Raw genomic sequence first — 23,330 nt, forward strand, 5'->3', positions numbered from 1 at the left:
TTGCTTGGTGTGGCAAGTCAGGCAGGGGATGTGGAATGGGGAAGACTCGAAAGTAGTGAATCGCCATGTGGTTGCGCCCTGTGAGGTGTTATCAGGTGCCACTCTCTGCAAGCTGGCCTCACCGCCAGGGACCCATCTCACAGCCCGTTGCCAGGGAATCGGGGGGAAATGTCATGGAGCAAAGCTGCACAAGGGACAGAGAGCGATCAGCCAGGCCTGAGCCCAGTCATGACCACAGAAAGACTTCCAGAGACTTCCAGTTGCCCAGCTGTCTGGAGAAGAGAGACCCCGAGAACCATGAACCTCAGAGAATGCTGTAGACTTTCCCAGCAGGCCTCCACCCTTCCCAATAGTTGACTATGAGCTGCAGTTACCAGTTCTCATTTAACCAAGAGGGGCACTCAGGGCCTAGAGACCCCCCCCTCCCCACCATGGAGCAAGAAAACCAAGATGGCACCCAACGTAAGAATTCCTCCCCAGCTGGAATTGACCACCAGCTCTTTAAGTCCTAAAAAAAAAAAAAAAACACTTCTCTTTGTAAACCTTTCTCCCACCCTATTTCAGTCTTTGGAACTTATGACTGATAATCCTCTTTGTTTCAAGAAAGGCATGGTTCATACGAAAACAAAAAAAAATGTTCACAAGATTACATGGAGAGATCGCCAAGTCCCCCCAAAACAATGCCCTAACAGTCAAGTTCATCTCAGTCCACATTCTGAGTATTTTTAGGGTAATGCTACCCTTTATGCACCAAGCTAATAGAGAAAAACCAAACACCTCTATCCCTGAAATGCAGCAGGTGGAATCCTAGATTCTGCTCTCGGTTCTAACACTTGCCTCCAAAGGTGAGAGAGGGCACCTCCCTCGAGATGTGTTTCCTAAGTTCTCCGGGACATCACCATCCATCAGCCAGAGCCCGTGTTAATACAGGCCTTCACATAATGAACGGTATACTTTGCAGATTTCTGTTTCCAGAAAAGAATGATTTAATATCATAAAATAAAGCTTCAGACCTCCATGCCAATTACTGTGTTTAAGTCATCGAAAGCCACCCAGGAAGGTTAGGGGAGCATGCTAGTGTTAAAGGAATGTGTAACCCATCTGCAAAGAGAGGCCAAGTTCTGCTGCTTTCTGGGTAAAAAGAGCAACTCGCTAAAAGCTTCAACATAGTGAGAAGAAAATGTCAGACGCCACAACCTTATTGCATTGGCAATAAACATGAGCCAATAACTAAATCATTGTCGCTGGTTCTACTTGTGGGTCAGGCTGAGAAATACTGAAACACATAATCAAGTTCTTACTGTATTTTAATAGAAAAAGGAAAACCAGAGAGATCACAGCCTACTGACGTTTCCTAAAAGTTATAAAGCAAAGCAATGTGTAAGGAGAAGGGGTCCCGAGTGAAGGAGGAAGGTCTTGGTTGCACTGGCGGAGTAGAAAAGGAAAAGAGGAAAGCACCCCTTCCTAACTAACCTTCTGTTAGTCCCCACCCGGGGGTCTGCTCTGAGACCCCAAACAGAAGTTTCCAATAAGGAAACAGTAACACCTGAACACAACAGCCATGCCTCACTCAGCAGTGGCTAGGTTAAAAAAAAAAAAAAGGCAGTATTTCACAGGTCAATCAAAAAAAAAAGGTAAAGTATTTAAATTATTTTAACTTCAAATATTCTTCAAAGCTGTAAATATATATGAGGGAACTAATTGTAAACTTCTCCCAGAAACCCAAATCCAAATTCATGTTGCCGCGTGAATTCAAAGCTCATAAATTACATCCTTCCAAGTAAAGCGTCCGCTGTTAATAAAACACCCGCCCCAGAGAACTCAGAAGGCCTGATCCCAACTAAAAGGATTCATGCCTTTAGAATTCCGGGCATATATATTATTTTTTTGTCGGTTCTCTCAACTTCTCTCAATTACTGATGTTCTCTACGTAATGAATTTTCTGGGGGCTGCTGTGTGATTATGGCTATATTTTTATCTATATGTTTTGTGGTTCTTGTACTTAAGCTCTTTGCTCACAAATCCTTTATTAAAAGTACTAAATTGTAAAAAGCACATTCATATTTCATTCAGTGTTCCACACAGAAATGTGAATTTCTGCAGCAAACACAGCTGCATAGAAAAGTTACCATAAAATAACACACTAGACTATAGATCTCTGCACTTTGAACATTTCAGCTCACAAGTAACTTTACTGGAACTAGGCTTTCCAGAACACTGCCATCTTCTTCCTAACACAACTCCTAACCATCTTTTCCAGGTTGCCCGTCACAATCACAGGCTCAGCATTCACTATGGATCACGTGCACTTTTAGGCAAAAGCCAAAAACAAACCCATAGATGTCCCAAACTGGGTATGCACAACTCTGAGACCCCTGAGAGTTTCCATATTCGAGGTAGGAACCTAACAAGCCCAAGACTCCATCTCCATTTTGATATGTTATCTCATGAGTCTTTAGATCTTAACCTGAAATAAACAAGCAGAAGACTGTGCAGTGAGATGGCCCCGGTGTGAAACCAAGAAATATGATGGCAGAAAGACAAGGAAGGGGCCCTGGTGAGTCCTAAGAATTCCAAGGTGTCGATTCAAGACAAGAGAGGAGGGAAGTGCAAGGCTAAAGTCTGACCAATGCAAATGAGCATCTCTTCACAAAAATGTCTCTCCAGGGAACGCACACGCGGGCCTGGTCAGCTAGTAAGCCACTGACCTTTTGGGGGGAAAAAAAGGAATGTAGAATTAAAACTGCCACTAAGGCAAAACAATTACTCAACACACAGATTTCCTGAGCAAATGAATAAATGGGTGAATGATGTGAACATGTGTCTGTCGCAGTGAGCATTATAAATGAATATGATATTAAAATTTGGAGGGCAAGAAACTGATATGACCCTCTGCCAAATCAAATCAATACATATGTTAAGAGGACCCACCGTGTCTGGCCCAGGCTCCAAAGCAAGGGGAGGGCACTCGAGGGCATAAACCTCTCCCCGCTCACATGGGCCACTCCTGCCTGACGTCCGGCCAACGTCAAGGCGGGGCCGGAACAGATGGCCCCCAGATCCCTGCCTTGGTCATAGACCCAATCCTGCCTGGAAGAGCCCTCCAGGTGGCCGGAGGTGGGCTCCTGAACCTTGACCCCCAGGCCCAGACCTGGGGTCACCAAATGGACGCCACCTGGCCAGAAGAATATGGGGCAGGCCCCACCCAATGCAGATGTTCAACAGCAGTTCCCAGCCCCCATCTGGGTTCTGAGAAAAGCAGAGAAAACACCAACGCAGCTTCTCTGTGATGGAGAGGGCTGGGGCACAAGGGTTTATCTTGGGGCTCAAGACTAAGGCCCCTGAACAGCCAGAGCTCATGCTCCCTTTCAAGACCCAGATGCTCACTGCCGACGCGCACTTCCATTTGTCAAGCCCTTCATCTGCCTAAATGACAGAGGACTCTCCACCCTCCCCCACGCAAATGGGGGAGCTGGGGTGTCCAGGCCGGGTCCTCTATGGGTCTGGCAGGTATATCGACCCAGGCAGAGTCTCCTCCGCTCCCAGCAGGTGTCCCCAGGCTCCCCGCCAGCTCAAGCTCCTTTCAGGTTTCCTCCATGACCCTGACTGGAGTGGAGAGCTCATACCATCCACCCCATCTTGGGGAACCAAGACCCAGCAAGAAGCAAGTGCAGTCTCAGGCCCTGGAACCGATGAGAAATGAGTTCCCCGGCCACCTGCCTCCTAGGCCTCAGGCCTCCCCACTCTTCTCTGGGTAATTTCTTGGGCTCTTAATTTGAAAGTCTGCAGAGCTTGAAAAGAACAAACGTTGGGAACGGAGATGTCTGTTTGCCTCAAACGGTCTCCCCAATCCAGAGGTAAGAAACAGCCAGGAGCTCCCCAGAGGCCACGGACCCTTCCTCTGATGGAGGCATCCCTGTCAGTGGCGGGCAGATACAAATCTGCCTTTCCTCCTACAAGTCCTGTCCACCCCATTAGGAACACTTGGGCTATTCTGTTGCCCGTGATTTCCCCAAACTGGGGAGGAAGACGCGAGGCACTGGGGCAAGTACCCTGCCAGGCTGGCTGCTGTGAAGGAGCAGTCCCGTGTGCCCAGGCCTTTCATCTTCTGTAAGCGGCCCCCACAGCCTTCCCCTGCTGCTTTCATTCCAGACCCAGCAGAGCAAAGCACTGCTCAGGAACCTTATCTGGTCACCTCACCTCTCAGCCCCGACTTTCTCAGGGAAATTGTTCCTCCCTCCCCCTTAGCTGGACACAGGCAGGGGGAGACCCTGAGAGCCCAGTGAGCCAGTCTCCCCTGTGTTGAGTCAGCCAAGTGAGGGGGGCAGGCTCTATACATCAGGCCCCAGCTCCAAGATTCTCTGAGCTTCAGCTTTCCCATCTGGAGAATGGGTTAAGGCTTCCATTCCTCCTCTCAGGGGCTTCCGGAAGGCTCAACTGAAGGAAGCTTAAGTGAACCAGTTTTGAATGGCATCCATCAGTTCTGCAGGTCATCCCCAGGGTCCCGAGCTGTGTTTCCTAAGAGGGCCCTGAGATAAAGCTCTAAGAGCAGCGGTCTGGGTGGGAGGTGATCCCAGGGAGGGCTAGTGGAGAAGTGAGAAAGCAAGGAAGCCAACACAACGTGAGCAAGGAGGGCACTGGGCTGAGGGCAACTGGGCCCACTGGGGTGCTCCAAGACACTGAGTAAGACCCACTCCAAGCTGTCCCAACCAAGTCAGGAAAAGGCTGGGTGTCCACCCACCAGCTCCTGACCCGGCACTGATGGAGGGGTGCCCCGGAGGCATGCGCTGCCCGCCCTTCTGGCCACGTACACACACGCACATGCATGCGTATGCACGCACATACACACACACACACACAGTGGTGAGAGCAGCCCCAGACAGAGTCCATATTCTTGCCTTCAGAAGCGGCGGGCGGCTGTGTGGCTGTGGGGCCCTGACAGCATCTGCTATTCCCGGCTACACGGGTGTCAAAAAACAAACGGGAACTAGCCTCTCCTTTCAAAGACAACCACTAGGTTGTCAGCTTTCCAGAGAAACTGTGAACCCGGCTGATCGTGGAAATTTAGTGAGAAATTAGCTCCTCTGGAGGCCATCATGGGGAAGTCCTCAGCCAGCCCGCCAGTGCCCTCCCACCTGCGGCTTCACATGTATCTCAGCACCACACAGAACCCGTCAAGGGCACAGAGGCACCAGCCACCCAGCTAACAGGCTTCGAGGAACAGGCATGACGAGGACCGGGTCCCACCCTCCAGGAGCCCGGGGTCATGTCTGGGAGACAAAGCGCGCATGGAGACGGTGAGGAGAAGAGGGGCAGAGCCCTTCCCCATTCCAGGAGACGTGGGACCCCAGCCAGTCCTCAGAAAACATTTCTCGACCCGGACCTCATAACCAAAGCATCTGGAATCAAACCGTGTGCTGGTAAAAACCTCAGGCGTCCATATAATCCAATGAATCAGAACCACGATTCTTTGAGCAGCCCTGTTAATGGAAGTGTCCCTACATATTTCAGCTCCCAATGTCTGGAAAAGTTATGTAAAAATCACAGGGGAAACAGAGTTTATAGTCCAGTGGGGGGGGGGGGAAGGGCATAAACTAAGTGTGAGATCATGACCTGCCCTTCCTTTGCCAGATCTGGCGAGCTGTATCTGGGGCATGTGGACGTACTGAGTGCCCTCGATGTGTAGGTGCGGACAGGGGAGGGCAGCACAGCCGCGCCCTTGGGGGTATAGTGTGGGCAAAGACCAGCCTCGGGCACAGCAATCTCACAGGAAAGTGCGAAGACACTACAGAGGGACACTCTTCAGCCTGGGCCACTGGGGAGTCTGGCTGGAGGATGGGGACAAGTTGACCTTCCAGACAGAGGGCACATGTGGAAGGTGGAGGTGCCTGGAGTATGCAAGGAGCGGCTAACAGAAGTCAGAAGCCCGTGGTGCATGGGCTGCAGCCACACCCTCAGCTCTGTAGAGCTGTAGACTCCAAAAGAGGATACTTCCACTTGACAGGGTCCCACAAACTGAGTTCTAGAGCGGAGTTCTAGCCCCGGGTCTGTGCTCAGAGGCTGCATGTACAAACACCCCACTTCCCCCACCTGAGTCCCCATCTCTACAGACTCCCCTGGCCTTTGTGCAAATCTTCTACAATCCTGCATGTGACAAGCCAGTACACTGGGGAAGGCCACAGGCACTGTTAGAGGGGACCGAGCCCCAAAGACAGAAAACCCTGGGTCCAAGCCCCAGGGGTGCCTGCAGCAGAGTCAAAACTGGGTTCCCCCTGGTCCCACTTTCCCCCCACCCCATGGCTGTGGCCTTGAGTCCTCCCACCTGAAGGACCTCCCACAGACTTGCAGAACATCAATATAACCTGTTTGGGGGCTTCTGAAGAAACTGGGGCCCCCTCATTACACTGGTGACACTTGTAACCTGTTTAAGAAAGACCTTCTTCCCCTTACCCCCAGGCCTTCTTATTAGTGATGGAGAAAATACTCTAGACAAACAGTTATTAGAGAAAATGATTTGTATTCCATGCCCAAAATTGCTCTACGTCTTTACTGAGTCATCTCCAGGCCAGTATCTCAGTCAGTGGCTCTGCGGAGCCCCTCCACACGCCTCCCTCCACAGCCAGCAGGGGTAAGGCTCGTTTTGCCCAGCGCACACGGCACCTGGCAGGGCCCTGTCTGCACCCAGCCTGGTAATTCCCATATTCCCCGGGCTTTTTTTTCAGCATCATACATTATATTTAAGTCTCTCCAGCAATACAAATTTCAATTTGGCCAAGCTCTTTAATATTAATAGTTGTCAATCCAAATGCAGAGTGCATAATAAAAAATTTAATCGAAACGAATAGCTCACATATTTCTCTACCTCCTAAATATAGTCACCAATTAGACAAAAGATTTGGTTATATAACTTTGTAGAATTAAGGCCACCTACTAAAGACCACCAGTTAGGGCTGAGAAAGCCAAAATGCCGGATTCCATCCTGTTAATTACTTTTAAAGATAAAACACAGCCAACTTCTGGGCTCCCTTATCCACCGGGCACAAACTGTGGATACAGAATCCACACGCATGCAATTATGATCAGGAAGTTGTCAATAATGATAAAAACCAACATTTCTGTAACGCTTTACAGCTTAAAAGGCCCAACCACTGGACGTTCTCAGGCTGGGGGCAGGGGGTGTGAGCAGCATCACTCTCACCCCGTTGCACAGACAGGACAACTGAGGCTCAGAGGAGGGCGGTGAGCTGCTCAGCGAGCCACAGTCAGAGTGGTCCTGGAACCCTGTGTTCTGATCCCAGGCACGGTGCTTACCACAGCTCCTATCTCCCCACCCACAGGTTGTTCTTGTATCGTGTGAGAGCCGCACGCTACTGTCCCTTTCCCTCTCTCTACTGAGAACACACACATCGCCACTGGACCAGAGGGGCACCGTCCCCAGAGCCCATCAAAACATCACGGCAAGAATGCCTCCTTGGGCAGGACAGTGTGAATGCCGGGGGCCTAATGGGGGTCCCAGTGCCACAGTTCCAGGGGGACCCACTGACAGCCCCGCGTTTCAGAGAATCAAGGAGTTGGGAGGGACCCTGCCTCTCACACTGAAGCCAGTCCCCTCATTTTGCAGCAGCAGAACCGGTCCTGGAGAGACTCACAGATCTGACCAAGGTCACAGAGCTGGGGAGTGGCAGAGCCGGGACTAGAACTCACGCACACATGCTCACGCGCTCGCGTGCTGACGAATTCCAGAAGCGCTGAGTACGGCCCTGGCCAGGCTCCCCCATCACGGTGCATCCTGCTGGGCACTCGGGGTATCTCTTCTGCAAATAACTCCAGGCCTCTTTCGTGAGCTGCTCTGGGCTCGGCCCTGAGCTCCATCAAGCAGGAAGTTTAAATGAAATGGCTCCCAAGTTCCTTAAATGGTTTAATAAAACATATACTGACTGCAATGTGCAGTTTATAGTGGCAAACTATTGCCCCTCAGTTGGGAAAAATGACCTCCAGTCGGCAATATTACTTTCAGCTTCATGATTCCGGTCCGCTGTTGGCCATTCCCTCAACCCACCAGGCAATTCTTTTCCATAACGAGGCGGACTGCAGCCACCTTGTGCCCCACCGCCCGAGGTGCCGGGATGTGCCTCCTAACGGCCCATTCTGTGAGGAGACAAAAGACACAGCAGACCAATGATGGGGACACATACAGAGGACAGGAACACAGCGTGGAGGGCAGAAAGACACCAAAAACTAAGTGTAGGGGTTTCAGAGAGATTTGAGGAAACTGAGGGCTGTTTCACAACACCAGTTCCTGTGTGTGTGTGTGTGTGTGTGTGTGTGTGTGTGTGTGTCCCTGGGGTCAACGTCACTCAGATCCGGGATGGCCAACAAGTCAACCAGATTCAGGGGGGATATGCCCGCACTGCACAAATGCTCCTGGCATCCACAGCCATGAGCTTTAGAAAATGCGGGGCCGGGCGGGGGGCATATAATGTGAATTTCTAAAACTCGACGACATCATTAACAAATAGCTATTAATAACGCTCCTAATCACAAATGCCATTTCCGATATTTGGTGCTGAAAGGTTTTTGTCTCATCTACAAAAGTCCTGAATTTGACTGCCAGAAACTGATGACCTTTTATCCTAAACTGTGCATTGAGATGGCTTGTTAAGCTCATTAGTATTATATGGTGAATTAGATTAGACATTTTATGATTTTTCAAAAAAGGCTTTTTTGATATAAAAAAAGCAGCAATTTCCTTTTTTGACATTTTTCATTTTTAAGGTAATAAAAATGGCACATGTGTACCATGGCATAATGGATTAATTAAGGAATATTATGTTTATCCTAACTCTTAACCGAGTTGTACATCTCCATAAGTCACTCATAAAAATTAATGCATTACCTTACACCATGGGATGATAGACCTATTTTTACCAAACCTGCTCAGAATACATTGTTCTAAATTGGATTATTCTGAGAAATAGCGAATACCATATTCGGATAGCATCAGTCCAAAATTATATTGTTATTTTAAAATGTTTTATTATTACATATAAAACCAAAACCTTCTTCCTACTGTGGCTTTGAATCGTCAGGCTATTCTGGCTCTTAGAATATCAAGCTATCCCCTCACCTACACTCCCAGGCAGGCTATTTTGTATCTCCTCTCATTCACAATGGATTTGTTGTTTAAAAAACACATGCACTGCATCAAAGAACCACTGGACGATATTTTTTGGCTATTTCTTTGTGTCTTGATGGTAGAAGTGAATATAAAGGAATATTCATGCAAGATTCATAAAGGCCCCAGATTTTTAAATCAACAGATGAAAAATCCCTAAAAATAATAATGTCCAGATGTTGCTTATTTAAATGAGCTGTTGCCATTTAATGTTGCCAATCACAAAAGTGATAGAATTTGTGAATTTCAAGGTATTCATAATTTACAGAGAATTATAATTTTTTACCAAGGGAGCATCCAGGGTGATTAAAATCAGCAATTTCAATAAAATAGAAATGATTCTCTCACGGAGGCTACCTTTATAACCTTGGCCTCACACCCAAAGCCCACACTCTCAAGCTGGAGACTTTCTTTTCCAGGCCCCCTTCAGGGGAAACCGTAACTTGCTAGGCCGAAAATGCAGATTATTTTTAATGTGCTAGAACTTCCGAATTGGAGGGTCTCTGAGGAACTATACAGACCTAATTTCTCTTTTTTATTGGTGAGAAAACTGAGGTCCAGGAACTCAAAATGTTTGACCCAAAGTCCCTCAGCTGAGAAGAAAGAAGCTACTAGAATCTAGTCATCCAAGGTCCAGGCTGGGACACCGCCCATCCACTAAAATTTAGATTCAACATTAATATGATCCCAGGGCACTGCACTGCCAAAGGGGCTTGTGAGGAATGGAGACACCCCGCCCGCACCCCGACCCCTTTCCAGACCAGCACAACCGCTAGGTCTGGGCCCGGTAACCTGCACTTGAAACAGTCCTCCCAGTAATTCCAAAACCAGCAGTTCCCTGGCTCATGCTTCCCAGATTCTGAAAGACTGTCTTTGGGGTGAGACAAGATGAAGGAGTCAGGAAATTGGTCTTTCATGGTTATCAAGGTCCCCACCCTAGAGCTATCAGCGTTGGAGACCCTCAACCAGACGGCCGGCCGTCAGGAGGGTGGCTGGTTGCAAAGCCTGGCCCGGGCACAAATAAGACCTCCCTCTGACAAACCCTGGAGGAGGCACGAAACTCCAACTCCACATTCTGGGCCAGGCCCTCCCCAGGCTCCCCCGTGCTCTGCACTGCACGACCGGTAAAGGAAGAGTGCTGTCCTGCACAGCTAGTGATGTGGGGTGTGACCCAAAGGGGGACATCATGGGCGTGCCTCCTCTGGTCCAGAGGCCACCTGGGGGTGGGGGTGGGGGGCGCTGGGCTTCATTCAGAGTATGTGCCAATGCTTCCTTGGTTCCTAACGGGTGTCTGGAATTGACCACCATCCTAAACGGGAAGGGGTGCTGGGAGGGCGTCACAGGATTGCTGGTGAGCAGATCCACGTGAAACACTCAAGTCCCAGAGGGCGCTCTCTCAAGGCCAGGAGACCTACTGCCGACTCCCTAGCTCCCCGTGCAATGTATACACAGTGTAACAAGGTACACACCCGACTGTTCCTTTGACCTGGAGAAAGGGCTCTGGGGAGAGGTTCACCCGGCACGCAGCTACTCCTTCTCCCAAGCGGCCACCCGCTCCACAGATTCTAAGACGGTATCTGAGTGGAGAATCCCTTAGCTACCTCCCAGTCTGACCCTGTGGGCAAAGGAATGCCCACCCACCCAGTAGCTGTCACCTGTGTCTCCTCTTGGGAAAGGTTTCTCTGCTCTCCCAGACCCCTTCCAGAACGTGTCAGCCGCCTAAACTCAACAACCTTTTTAAAGCTCAGTCATAAAACACTCAAAGGTTCAAAAAGCAAGTGGCTTCAGGTCAAACGTGTTCTATTAAGAAAATCGCTTATGTAGAAATTGCGTTAAGCTGCGTATAAACTTTCCCGTGTATGTCTTTGCCGAGCATATACTAGGAGAGTAAATAAATAATCGTAAGTGGAAGACACCAGTAAAAAGGTGCCTAGTAACATCACAGGAGGGTCTGCAAACCAGCCTTCCCCTAGAACCATCTAGTCGTGGAACGCTTGGGTGGCTCAGTGGGTTAAGTGTCCCGACTCTTGGTTTCAGCTCAGATCATGATCTCATGGTTCGTGAGTTCAAGCCCTGGGTTGGGCTCAGTGCTGACAGTGTGGAGCCTGCTTGGGATTCTCTCTCCCTCTCTCTCTGCTCCTTCCCTGCTCTCTCTCTCTCTCTCTCTCTCTCTCTCAAAATAAATAAGTTAATTTAAAAAATACTCTTCCTCAAAAATAAATAAACATTAAAAAAAAATTTTAAAGGGGTGCCTGGGTGGCTCAGTAGGTTAAGCGTCTGACTTTGGCTCAGGTCATGATCTCACGGTTTGTGGGTTCGAGCCCTGCGTTGGGCTCTGTGCTGACAGCTCAGAGCCTGAGACTGCTTCACATTCTGTGTCTCTGCCCCTCTCTCTCTCTCTGCCCCTCCCCTGCTCATGCTCTGTCTCTCTCTCTCTCTCCTCTCTCTTCCTCAAAAAAAAATAAACATTAAAAAAAAATTTTTTTTAAATAAAGAACCATCTAGTTGAATGCTGAAGACAGAACGCAGACAAGGGAAGATACTCTGCCTGACTTTGGACGGGGCTTCACGGCGGTTTGGGAAGCGCTGTGGGGAGGGTCTCAGTGTCTGCAGCGAAAAGGAAGCAGCCCAGTCCTGGCCACTGGGAGCCTCTCCCTAGCTGGGGCCTCGGGGGGCCTCTCAAACACCTCCATAGTCGCTTTGCTGTGCTGTCTTCTCCCTGCCACCAAACTCCAGCTCTAAAGCCTGAGGCCCGAGGCCCACCAGGGGACCCCAGCGCAGGTGTGAGAACAACGGTGGGGCTAACGGACACCATAGCCCCCCACCGGGCCCGGATGCCACAGGGAAGACCGCGTGTCCACGTGTGCCTCCCTTCCCCCCCAACTCTGCCCCGAGCACACGAGGTGAACAGGGAGCAGAGTAGCTCTGACACCACATGTCGGCAACAACCTGCTGTGCTGCACGCCTCACCAACCCTGGGGTGCCAGGACAGACAGCAAGCGGGGGGCTGCCCCAGACAGCACTCTGCCATGGGAAGTAGCAGCCGCCGTGGCAAGACCTTCCCACCCATCAGCCCTTTTCCTGGCTGGTGGCTGGTTCCCAGACTCTCCTCCCAGATACTTCTGCACAGTTAAGGGCTAAAGGAAGGGGGCCTCCCTGGGGAGGAAGCCCACTGGCCGGTGTCCCCGGGAGGTCTTGGCCACCTGGGGCCATGACCAAGAAGAACCGCCACGGTGACTTCTTCTGAAGGGCAGTCGGGGGCTCTGAGTTATCACCTGGCCCAGCGGGGCAGTGGGCACCTGGCCCCACAGAGAACGGGGTCCTGCTCTGCTGTCTTCCCACAACAACAATAGGCCTGATCTTGGTGGCCACACTCCACTGGACTTCCCGACAAGCGATTCTCGCATCCCTCAGCCTCTACAACTGTCCCTGTGGCCTACACAGGCTCTCTCTGGAAGGCAGCATCGGGCACTCGGGACACAGCATGAGATAATGACAGTGCTTTTTGCGTGAGATCCTTGCAAGGATTAAATGAGATCATGCATACACAACCAGGACAGTGCCTGGCACTTGGTAAACAGTCAGCAGTCACTCACAGCTGCCACGTTTGATTTCTTCCCAAGCTGAGGCCAGACCCCCCTACAGGTGTGAGCTTTTAGGGCCAAAAAGCGTGTTTGAAAGACTCACTGGAGGACAGGGCAGGATGAGGGGCAAACAGGGCCATATCTGGCAGCAAAGAGGACAAGAGAAACCTGCCTGGTTATTCTCTCAGTTGGAGAAGAAACAGTCACCATCCCATGATTGCAAGTCTTGCCTCGAGCTTGGGAAATGCAAGTTCTTCGACCCCACCTCAGACCTTCAGAATCAGAAAATGTGGATTTCTGTTTTCACCAGCCCTCCAAGTGACTGTGATACTCTCAAGTCAGCTGAAGATCCATTGCGCTCCCTAGGGCAGTGGCTCAACCTGATTGTACAGCTGACTTGATTGGTCTGGGGTGGAGTCCAGACTCTGGTGGGTCTCAGATGCTCCCCAGGCACTACAGATCCGTAACCAAGGCGGAGAATCACCATCTAGCCCCTGGCAGCTCCCGGGAGCAGCAGCATGGCCTGGGAGCCTGTCAGGTATGTGTGTGGCTCTCTGGCCCCCAGACCCAGAGTCAGAATCCACATTAACCACAATCCCAGCACGGTGTGTCTATAACTGACACCTGCTCTAGGTGAGTCTGCTTAAGATTTGGAAAGAAACATGGACACCATGTGGTCCAAACTCTTTACCCGCTGGGTGCAAACCTGAGGCTGGGCATAGCCCGAGACTCCCCAGATCACCCTGGCTACTGCAGCATGTAGAGACTCTAAACAGTGTCCTCACACCCAGGCTGGTCCTTCTTCCCTTGCCCACACAGCCCCCAGCCAAACATGGGGGCTTGCCTCAACCTTCCTCTGGAGTCTTCTCTCAGCCTTCAGTCTGAGGCCTCAGACGAGAGGGGAGGAAGGTGCCCATAGGAGGAAGCTGTTGCTAACAGGTGTCTGAGGTGGCATTGGGTTCCACCGGGCGTCCTACAAATTCCCAAAATGCCTTCTCGAGGGCACGGTTGCCATTCATGAAGACTTTTGCCACTCACTGGCTTGTTACTGGAAGCCTGATCATATCGGGGATGTTACGTGTCCAGAAACACTGAAGTCACGTTTAAACACACATACACTGGGGCCCAGAAAGGAGAAACAAGCTTGAGGGATGATTCCAGCATGCGCCAAACTCATCTTTCTACTGTCAACACTGTCTTAAGTTGTATTTTTAATAAAACACAATACTGTTGAGCCTAGATCGCTCATAAGAGGGTCTTAGACATGAAATAATCCACATACATGAACATGAGAAGAATTTGATTATCTTCTTGCCGTATTCCAGGAAGAAAATAAAAAAGTCTTTGGGGTAGGGAAAATTCAACACATACATCCCTGCACGTTGCCACACACACGCATGCGTGTGCACACACACACACACACCCACTGCAATCAAAGTTTCCTCTCCTCCGGGCTGCAAGCCCTCAGTGTCGAGGGTCACATCTCACCCACCAGGGCTGGGCACAGGGACCCCTGATAAAGGCTGAGCTGCCAGTCAGCAGAGTAACCAAGAGAAAAGGCCAGTCAGGGCCAGAAGACGCAGAACATCCAGGGCCAGAGGCATCCGTGGGCCACCGTACTACCAACTCCTGGACTATGGGCAGGCAGCCACCAAGACCAGGCCAAGGCCCAAACTTTATCTTTAAACGGAAAAATAAAAGTCACAGATACCCCCTTTTCCAAAGCACGTTATCACTCTCTTCTCCCACTTACTCTCAGGCACAACGCAATTTCCAGCCCAGGTCATCCCTTGAATGTCTCCCAAGCACCCGCGAGGCCCAGGCCCCTTGCTTAAGGCACCACTGCAGATTTTCAAGCACGAAACTCAAAAGCCAAAGTCACGGCAGTCCTTCTTGCAACACGCCATACCATGCCGGCCACGTTATCATCCCACGGCTCAGATTCTCATACCTTCCTTTGTGCAAAGTGAATTGTGCCAGAAAACCATAAGGGTAGGAACTCAGCTCTGCTGGGCTTAAGTCACAGCCAAGAGTTCACGGAAAACACCGCTGTGTGCCACACCACAACTGCACGAAGCCTACTGTTGAAGTGCAGTAGTGACTGGGGGGGGGCAAGGTCACGCGTTCCCGAACATAGCAGGGGAACCACATCGCTTTGCTTGAGACAGACCCAAGACCAACCATTCCCCGGAGCCCTCCAACATTCCCTAAACTTGGACTGATGGCTTATTTCCATAACGTGCACAAATATGTAAAATCAACTAAGACATTTCTCTCCATTGGAGAAAGAACAAATAACTATCCACACGTTGTCCTCCACACGGAAAAATGCCAGAAGGTTCCTGGTACCAAGTCCACACATCCCGGTGGACCGCGAGGGAGGCCAGGAGGAAAGGAGGCAGGGAGACAGCTGCCTGCTGCCTCAGTAGCAGCAGCTGACCATCTGAGCCAGAGGTGCAAAGGGGGCGGCCGAGACGGTCCCTGGGAGACGGGACAGCAGATCTCCACATTAGGAGGAAAAGATTTGGGGCCAGCGAAGATATCTACTCTAGGATTCATGCCAAACAGCATGTGATCAAAAGAATGAAGGGAAAAGAATCAATCAACATGTTCGCCTGTATACCCTGGTTTTCTTTCCTCTGGGTTAGGAAAATAATTCACTTTTTTAATGCAAGAAGAAGTTATCGATTGGCTTAGCCTTCCTTCTAATCCCAAGGAAATGCTGCGCATGTAGACACACAGGCATCCTCAAACTACCTCCTTCTTCAGCAGAGCCGAAAGCTCACTGTGCCTGCAGCACAGGGCGGAGGTCTTAGAAATCAAACAGAAGCAATAAAGGGAAGTTCAGCTCACCTGGTACCACCTGTCACCTTCATTCTCTCCCTTAATTTGCCCCCTCTCGCAATGACATCCCATCTTAATAATATTTTTTTTTCAACTAGGACCTGACCTCAGGCTCACTGAAGCACTGGTAAGTGTTCCCTATGAAGAGCAATCTCCAAAGGTTGGTGCTCATGGTGATGGTGACAATCACCAGATGTGGGGTCACAGGGACAGGCACGTGCCTCCTGGTTTAGCCATGCTCAGATGCGGCACTTGTGCAAGTCAGCTATGTCTGCTGAGCCTCAGTTTCTTGGTCTACATAGTGGGTCGTTAAGGGGGTTAAACAAGTTGAGGGGCAGCAAGGTCTTAGCACAGGGCAGGGCTGGCCAACGCATCCTGTAAAGGGCCAGGTGAGAAATACCATAGGCAGGTCACACAGCCTCTGTCCCGAGCACCCAACTCTGCCATTACAGCGTGAAAGCAGCCACAAGTGATCCATAAATGAATGGGAATAGGCTGGATGCCTAGAAAATCTTCTTATGAACACTGAAGTCTGAATTTCATATACTTTTCATGTGTCACGGGACATTGTTTTTCTTTTGATTTTTCTCAATCGTTTTGAAATGTAAGAGCCATTCTTAGCTCATAAGCTATAAAAAAAAAAAACAGGCAGAACCCACAATGAGCTATCAGCTCACACCCATTAGGATGGTTACCATCAAAAATTCAGACAGCAAGTGTTGGGAAGGGTGCGGAGAAATTGAAATCCTCGTGCACCGTCACTGGGGATGTAAAATGGTATAGCAGCTATGGAGAACAGTATGGAGGCTCCTAAAAACTTAAAAGTAGAGCTACCGTATGATCCAGCAATCCAGCTTCTGGGGATACATCCAAAAGAATCGAAAGCAGGGTCTTGAAGAAATATTTGTATGCCCATGTTTATAGCAGCATTGTTCACAATAGCCAAGACACGGACACCCAAGTGTCCACTGACGTATGAATGGATAAACGATATGTGGTGTGTATACACAGACACACACACACACACAGTGGAATATTATTCAGCCTTAAAAAGAAAAGAAGCCCTGTCACAGGCCACACCGTGGATGAACCTCGAGGACATTACGCTAAACAAAATAGAGCCAGTCACAAAAGAACAAGTACAGTATGAGTCCACCCATAGGAGATAGCTTGAATAGTCAAATTTAGAGAGACAGAAATTTAGAGAGACACAAAGCGGAATGGTGCTTTCCAGGGGCTGGAGGGAGTAAGTTATAGGGAGTCACTGTTTAGTGGATACAGAATTTGCTTGGGACGATGAAAAAGTTCTGGGGTGGATGGTAAATGGTTGCACAACAGTGAGTGTACTTAGCGCCACTGAACTTTCAGTGCACTTGAAAAATGTTAACCTTTTTAAATTATTCTTTAATGTTTATTTATTTTTGAGAGAGAGAGAGAGAGTGTGTGTGTGTTTGTGTGTGTGTGTGAGCTGGGGAAGAGGCAGAGAGAGGGAGACACAGAATCCAAAGCAGGCCCCCAGGCTCCGAGCTGCCAACACAGAGCCCGACGCGAGACCCCAACCCATAAGCCGCGAGATTAGGACCTGAGCCGAAGTCAGACACCCAACCGACAGAGCCACCCAGGTGCCCCTAAAAACGTTAAACTTTTAATAGCAAAATATATGTGTATTCCATTACAGGTTTTAAAAGTTTTTTTTTAATGTTACAAAAAAAACAAAATAGGCAGTGTGCTGGGTATGACCCACAGGCCAGAGTTTACCAAGCCCAGGCATAGGGCATAAATGCAATGGAGTAAGGCATCACCCAAAAAAGGGAAATGAGGGGACGGGTACCCGTTATATGTGAAAAGAGAGCTCAGAGGCAAATGAAGGGCTTTTTAAGATTATTCATTCAAGTCTACCAAGCACCCACTCTGGACGCAATTATCATCTGGGCACAGACACAAACACAGAGGCACCTCCAGGCTCTACAACCCTACCCTTCCGTCCTGCACCCCACTGTCCAAGGGAAGTCCCAGTGCATATGTGAGGACATGCCCTAAGGTGCGCTGGGGTGTCCTGGGGGCCAGGAGGGGGGCAAGGCCACACAGGCAGGCACATGGCTCATACATGGGGGCACACTCTGCTTGGAGTGGTCAGCGATCTTGCCAGGGATGGAAAAGTTCAATGACTACAAGGGTGACTTTAATTATATGTTGTCGCTGACTAGCAGTGGTTACGATGGTACAATTACACATGTATTTATCAGCAAGATACTTGCATACATAATAAACCAAAAGCAAAACGTTAAATTTCAGTGGACGCTTAAAATACAAAACTGGGCCATGATGCAAAGCAGCCTCACTCACAAGGGGGTGGGACAGAAAAGCCACGAAGCTCCCCTCCCTTTCAAGAGCTGGCTGTTCCCACCCACCATGACCGCGTGGCATCCATCCCAGGAATGCACTCCCCGAACACCAAGTAAACCCCAAACCCCAGTGGTGTGTCAACAATGCTCCTTCACAAGGGGAAGCTGACTTCGGAAACTCACCACCTTTCTGACGCTCTCTGAACTTGCTAACCACCACGGTCCCCGGGGGGTGCCGGGGAGACCGCACGCCTGGCAGCACCGGGGGGGTTCCTAGCTCTGGTATGAGTCTGAGGGGAAAAGGCTAATTATCTGAAAATGGCCTATACTTTCCTTAATCTTGAATAAATAGAGAGAGAGGGGAAAAGATGACGAAGCAGAGAGAATGAAAACAATAGCAGGAGCCACACGTGTGTTGAATGCCTACTTGGAGCCGGGCATTGTTTTAAGCACATTACATGGACTAGTTGTATAATCTACTAGGTTGTCATTATTGTCATTCCCAATTTACAGATGAGAAAACTGAGGCTAAGTCCCCCGAGACACAGTCACACAGTCACACAGCCGGTGAGTGGGGGAGCCAGGGTTCTACCCCAGGAAACCTGGCTCCAGAGTCCACATCTTTGTGATGGGTTGGCAGGTCTCGGGGTCATTTCTCTCTCTCCTTGTTATTACTTCCATCCTGGTATGGCTATGACGTTCATTGTGCAATAATTTGTAAGCCAAGCATGGGGTGACTTTTCACCCTCGTCCACGGGAATAAGTTTTCCAATAGACAGCATGTGTGGTATCTGGACTTGGGAGCCCCAGCGCTCAGAGATCTGGACTTGGGAGGCCTGGCGCTCAGAGCCTCAGCCTGTCTCCTCAGGATGGCTGACCCTACACGGCTGGGCACTGGCCAGTCCCACCCAGATCGAGCATGGCAAACCTGAAGAGGACACACGAGAACCTCTAGGAGAACATGAAATACAATATAAATTAGAGTCTTGCCCAGGAGACACACAACTAGTCATCTGGACAGGAAGTCTTCTGAGCCTCATAAACTCCTTGCACCACATTGAAAGAGGTCACCTTTTCTTACTCTGCCTCTGTGTATTCAGTCTCAGTCTTACTGTGGATGTGCCTTCATGGAATATCTACAGATGTTCACACAACATGGCACTCATGTACAGAGATGGCCCAGCATGGTCCTAGACATATTTTTCTATTTTAAAAACTGGATTGAAAAGAAGACATAATGACAGTATTTTTGTATAACTGACCACTTTAGTGTAAAAAAAAAATGTTTAAGAGGGCAAGGAGTAAAGAGATGGTAAAAAGTGGGATTTCATTTGGACTGCTAGGCCTACTATTCTAAGATCTTATTCAGGTTTGAGATAAAACTCCATCTATCTGCCTATCCATTTATCCATCAACCCACCCATCTATCCATCCATCCACCCACCCATCCATCTTTTCATCCACCCATCTATCCATCCATCCATCCATCCATCCACCTATTCAGCCACCCATCTATCCATCCATCCATCCATCCACCATCCATCCATCCATCCATCCACCCATCTATCTATCCATCCATCCACCATCTATCCATCCATCCATCCATCCACCCACCCATCTATCCATCCATCCATCCATCCATCCATCCATCCATCCATCTATTCAACCACCCATCTATCCATCCATCCATCCATCCACCCACCCATCCATACATCCATCCATCCACCTATTCAACCACCCATCTATCCATCTATCCTGTCAGTCACCAGTTTTATTGAGAACCTATTCTGCATCGGACACCATTTCAGGAAAAAGAAAAGCAACACTGAAGATCACACTCAAGGCCCTGCTCTTACCAGCTTTATGCTGTAGTGGGAGAAACAGAGCAAAACCAGTAAAGGAGCGGTGGGTCACCAAAATGCTTCCTGCACCAAACACCACAATGCATTTGAAATCCACCTAAAACAAAGGTAAATCAGAGCCATTTCTTCACTTGTTGTTATCATCAAGGATCAGTTGTGAAAGCAAACAAGAGTGTCTTCTATGGAAATGCTAACAGTACAAAAATGTATTCTGATGTGGCAGAAATCACTTGAGGGCAAATACTACAAGCAATATTTTTATGACAAAAGCTTTATTTTTCGTCTTCTCTTCCTTGATTTAAATATATACATGTATGTGGGTGCACAAGTATCGAGATTCAAGTATTTCAATATAAATTTTGTATTCAAAATACTTTTCCTGATTTCAGTTGATTGCATATCTCGAGCCAATGTTGCAGCAGTAATTTTTGTTCTGAATCAAAAGCAAGGATATCTCTCTCTTGTTTTCTCACTCTCTCTCTCTCCTGTGCTCAACAACCTCTCTTGCCTCCCCTGCCCTCCAGCCCTAAGAAGCCCAAATATCAAACTGTTTTCAGAGCTGAGTGACCTCAAGGGCAAAACCTGTTCCTTCCCATGCATTTCCCTGCTGAAGGTTTCGGGGGCTGTGGGGCCGAGGCGCTGGCGAAAGCCACGTCACAAAGGCATCAAAATAGAAGGACAAACCTTCCCACTTTGATTTGAGTGTGTAATTGTTTGAATACATCTCGCCCGCGCTACAATAATGTCATCCTTGGTTGACACAGATTTTAAAGCCTTTTGAAAAGGTGGAATGTTATCAATCACGAGCGTGATTATAATGGGATTTAAGTGGAAGAAGCTAAGATTCAGACCCTTGCTGGGGCCAGGCTCTGTGAGAGAGGCGGGAGGAGAAAGAAGTAAGGCGGCTGGGTTTCAGCCAGGAAAAGGACGCGGTGTGTCGCCTTCGCCCACACAGCTCCCCTCCCAAAGCCAAAGATGTCCCAAAGAAGCACCCCCAAACTCTGTAACTCCAGCTGGAATTCTCCCACCCTCCAAAACCAATCTGCTTGTGTTCCCATCACATTAGACCAGTGGCTCTCAAGCAGGGATGGCTGTGCCCCCCCGGGGACACTTGGTAGTGTCAGGAGACATTTTTGGTTGTCACAGTGGGGGGAACCGGGTTTGCAGTTGGCATCTGGTGGGTGAGGGCCAGGGTGCTGCTAAACCCCTACGATGCACAGGCTGGTCCCCACAGCAAAGACTCACCCGGCCCAAATGTCAAAGTGCCGAGGCTGAGAAACCCCGCTTTCGATTCAAAGAGGCTGAGCCAGAGATAGAGGGTTTGAAGCTGCTTCCGCTGACTTTGCTACCCTCCTGTTCACCAGCAGACCAAGGCAGGTGACAGAGGAGAGGATAAAACTGGAGAGGAAGAAAGGGCTCTTTGAGCCAAATTACTTCCTCTTTTGCCTTTTGAGCGAACACACACCTTCCTTATTACAAGTCAGAAGAGGCTGGAAACCCAGAATTCTTTTTTTCTTCAAGGCAAAACAACCCAGGAGCTGCTGGTGGCAGGGCCCTGAGACTGTCCAACCGCTCCCTGACAAATCACAACACTACCTACAGATGTCAAATGCACCCGCTGAACCCAATCACATGCCCGGATTACTAAGGCAGAGAATTGTGAATTTCATTAAATATGTTAAAGGGGAAAAAATCAGCTTTGAAAAATAGTAATCCTGTCTTTCAACAAAAATATTATAGGAAGCTATGAATTTGGTAGATCCGAATAGGATGTTGGTACATGTTTTACTAAGGTAATATAATGGCACACTATTATTAGATCACATTAATCATTACTGTGCCAACGGCGCTGACAGCCCCACTGAAAAGGATTGAAAGCCCTGGTAATGGATATAAATTACCCATTGTGTGATAAAAGGATTTTTACTAAGAAGGTAAGAATAAAACAGCAAATTTCTAATATAACTGTTGTGTAAAGACCAAAATAAAAGTAATCCATGGTCACTAATATCCACAAAATCGGAAGTAAGCACTTTTTCAACGAGATAAAGTCACAATAAAAAAATATATATTCGGTACAATGCAAAATTAATTTCTGAGCGCATAATTCCGCTATCAATTTCCCCGGTTGTGTAGTGACCTCTGAGGCCCATGGTCAGGAGGAGGTGGGCTCTGGGCTAATGAGATCTGAGGGTGAGTTTACAGAGATATCGTGGCCAGCTCCGACGAGGCGGGTGCAGACATCAAATGCAGCAGTGCCCCCTCGTTTGCATTTTAAGTTTTTATCCGCTTCGATGCCAGGAAAACACTCCATTACTGAGTCTGGGATCTTGAGTCTGAGACGACAAACACAAAGCCGCTCTGGGACAAGTGTCCTCCAAGACTGGGCCGGGCCCCGGCCCCACTCGGTGGGTGATGGGGAAATGGGCCGCAGGTGGTGCTCGCGTGGGGCCACGTGGCTTTGGGCAGCCGCCACACCCGCTCCCGTCCCAGCCGCCAGCTGGTGTGGGCAGCGAGTCTTAAGGCTGTCACCCAGAGAAAGAAGTCAACCTTGCAGGGCCCTGCCCCGCCGGTGGCCCCGTCCTGAGACTTTCTGGGCATGTCTTGACATCAGACGCTCATCCCACCTAGGAGACCTGGGACCCACGCTCGAGTCCCGGGGAATTTTGAATCCGGAAGCTTCTCTGGAACCCCTCTCAGTCCAGGGAGGAAAAGGGACTGGCTGGGAGAACACTTCCCCAGCACAGGGCTCTGTAACCCAGACAGGGCGGCCTGGACAAGCCACAGACTCACAGACAGACACCAGTTCAACGAACTACAAAACGATGTTCCTTACCAGGCAAGTCTTAAAGCAACGGAGCTCCCTCCTGGCTGAAGGGTATTCTTAAAGCCGTGGTGGGCAGGAACTGAAAAAATAAGGCCTGTTAGCAATCCTGCAGGTCGGACATATCGACTTCAATAAGACAGGTAAACAGCATTCATCCAAGGTAACAATTTGCCAGGCTAGTCAAGAGTCTAACAACACTTAATAGCCCCACTGCCCCAATTCATTGAGCAATTTAAAAATGGGAACTATGTGACCTTTGCTGCGATAAACCCAATTTGCTCAGCTCCTTTTAATGGGAAATTGCCACCTGCAAAGAGAGAAGGGGGCGGGGCATCTAACCATTTCTTCTCCAGTTGGGACAGAAGAAATAAGCAAATAAGAGAGCTCCCGCTCTCTGTCTCTGTCTCTCTCTCTCTTTCTCTCTTTCCCTCACTCTCTCTTTAGAATTCTAAAGGTTGAGGAACTGAGGAAGTCCTCAGGGGTTCCCTTCTCTCTCCGATTTAAGGAGCCCCCTTCAGTAGACCACAACTCCACCCAAATTTCAATTGACCACACCTGTTCAGTGGCCAGGGCCGCATTCAGTGCATCCAAACCAGGAATCTGCAGCCGGCCCAGGCTCTGGGGTGTTGTGTGGCCTCAGGGTCCTCTCTCCTGAACCAAGACCAGGAAAGCAGGAGCCAGTTAGGCACTTAA

At 49.3% G+C, this 23,330-nt stretch overlaps 1 protein-coding gene across 2 annotated transcripts in view; it reads right to left on the bottom strand.

Moving 5' to 3' along the window:
* Nucleotides 1–22,722, bottom strand: part of ZNF536 (zinc finger protein 536) — a 379,333-nt gene extending 356,611 nt beyond the window's left edge. For both annotated transcript variants that reach the window (XM_043599121.1, XM_043599120.1), the window contains exon 1: nucleotides 22,647–22,722. The gene's annotated coding sequence lies outside the window, so the exon portion shown is untranslated. The remainder of the gene's footprint in view (nucleotides 1–22,646) is intronic.
* Between the last annotated feature and the right edge of the window lie 608 nt (nucleotides 22,723–23,330).

Source organism: Prionailurus bengalensis, chromosome E2 (genome assembly GCF_016509475.1).
Source record: "Prionailurus bengalensis isolate Pbe53 chromosome E2, Fcat_Pben_1.1_paternal_pri, whole genome shotgun sequence".
NCBI classification, from domain to species: domain Eukaryota; kingdom Metazoa; phylum Chordata; class Mammalia; order Carnivora; family Felidae; genus Prionailurus; species Prionailurus bengalensis.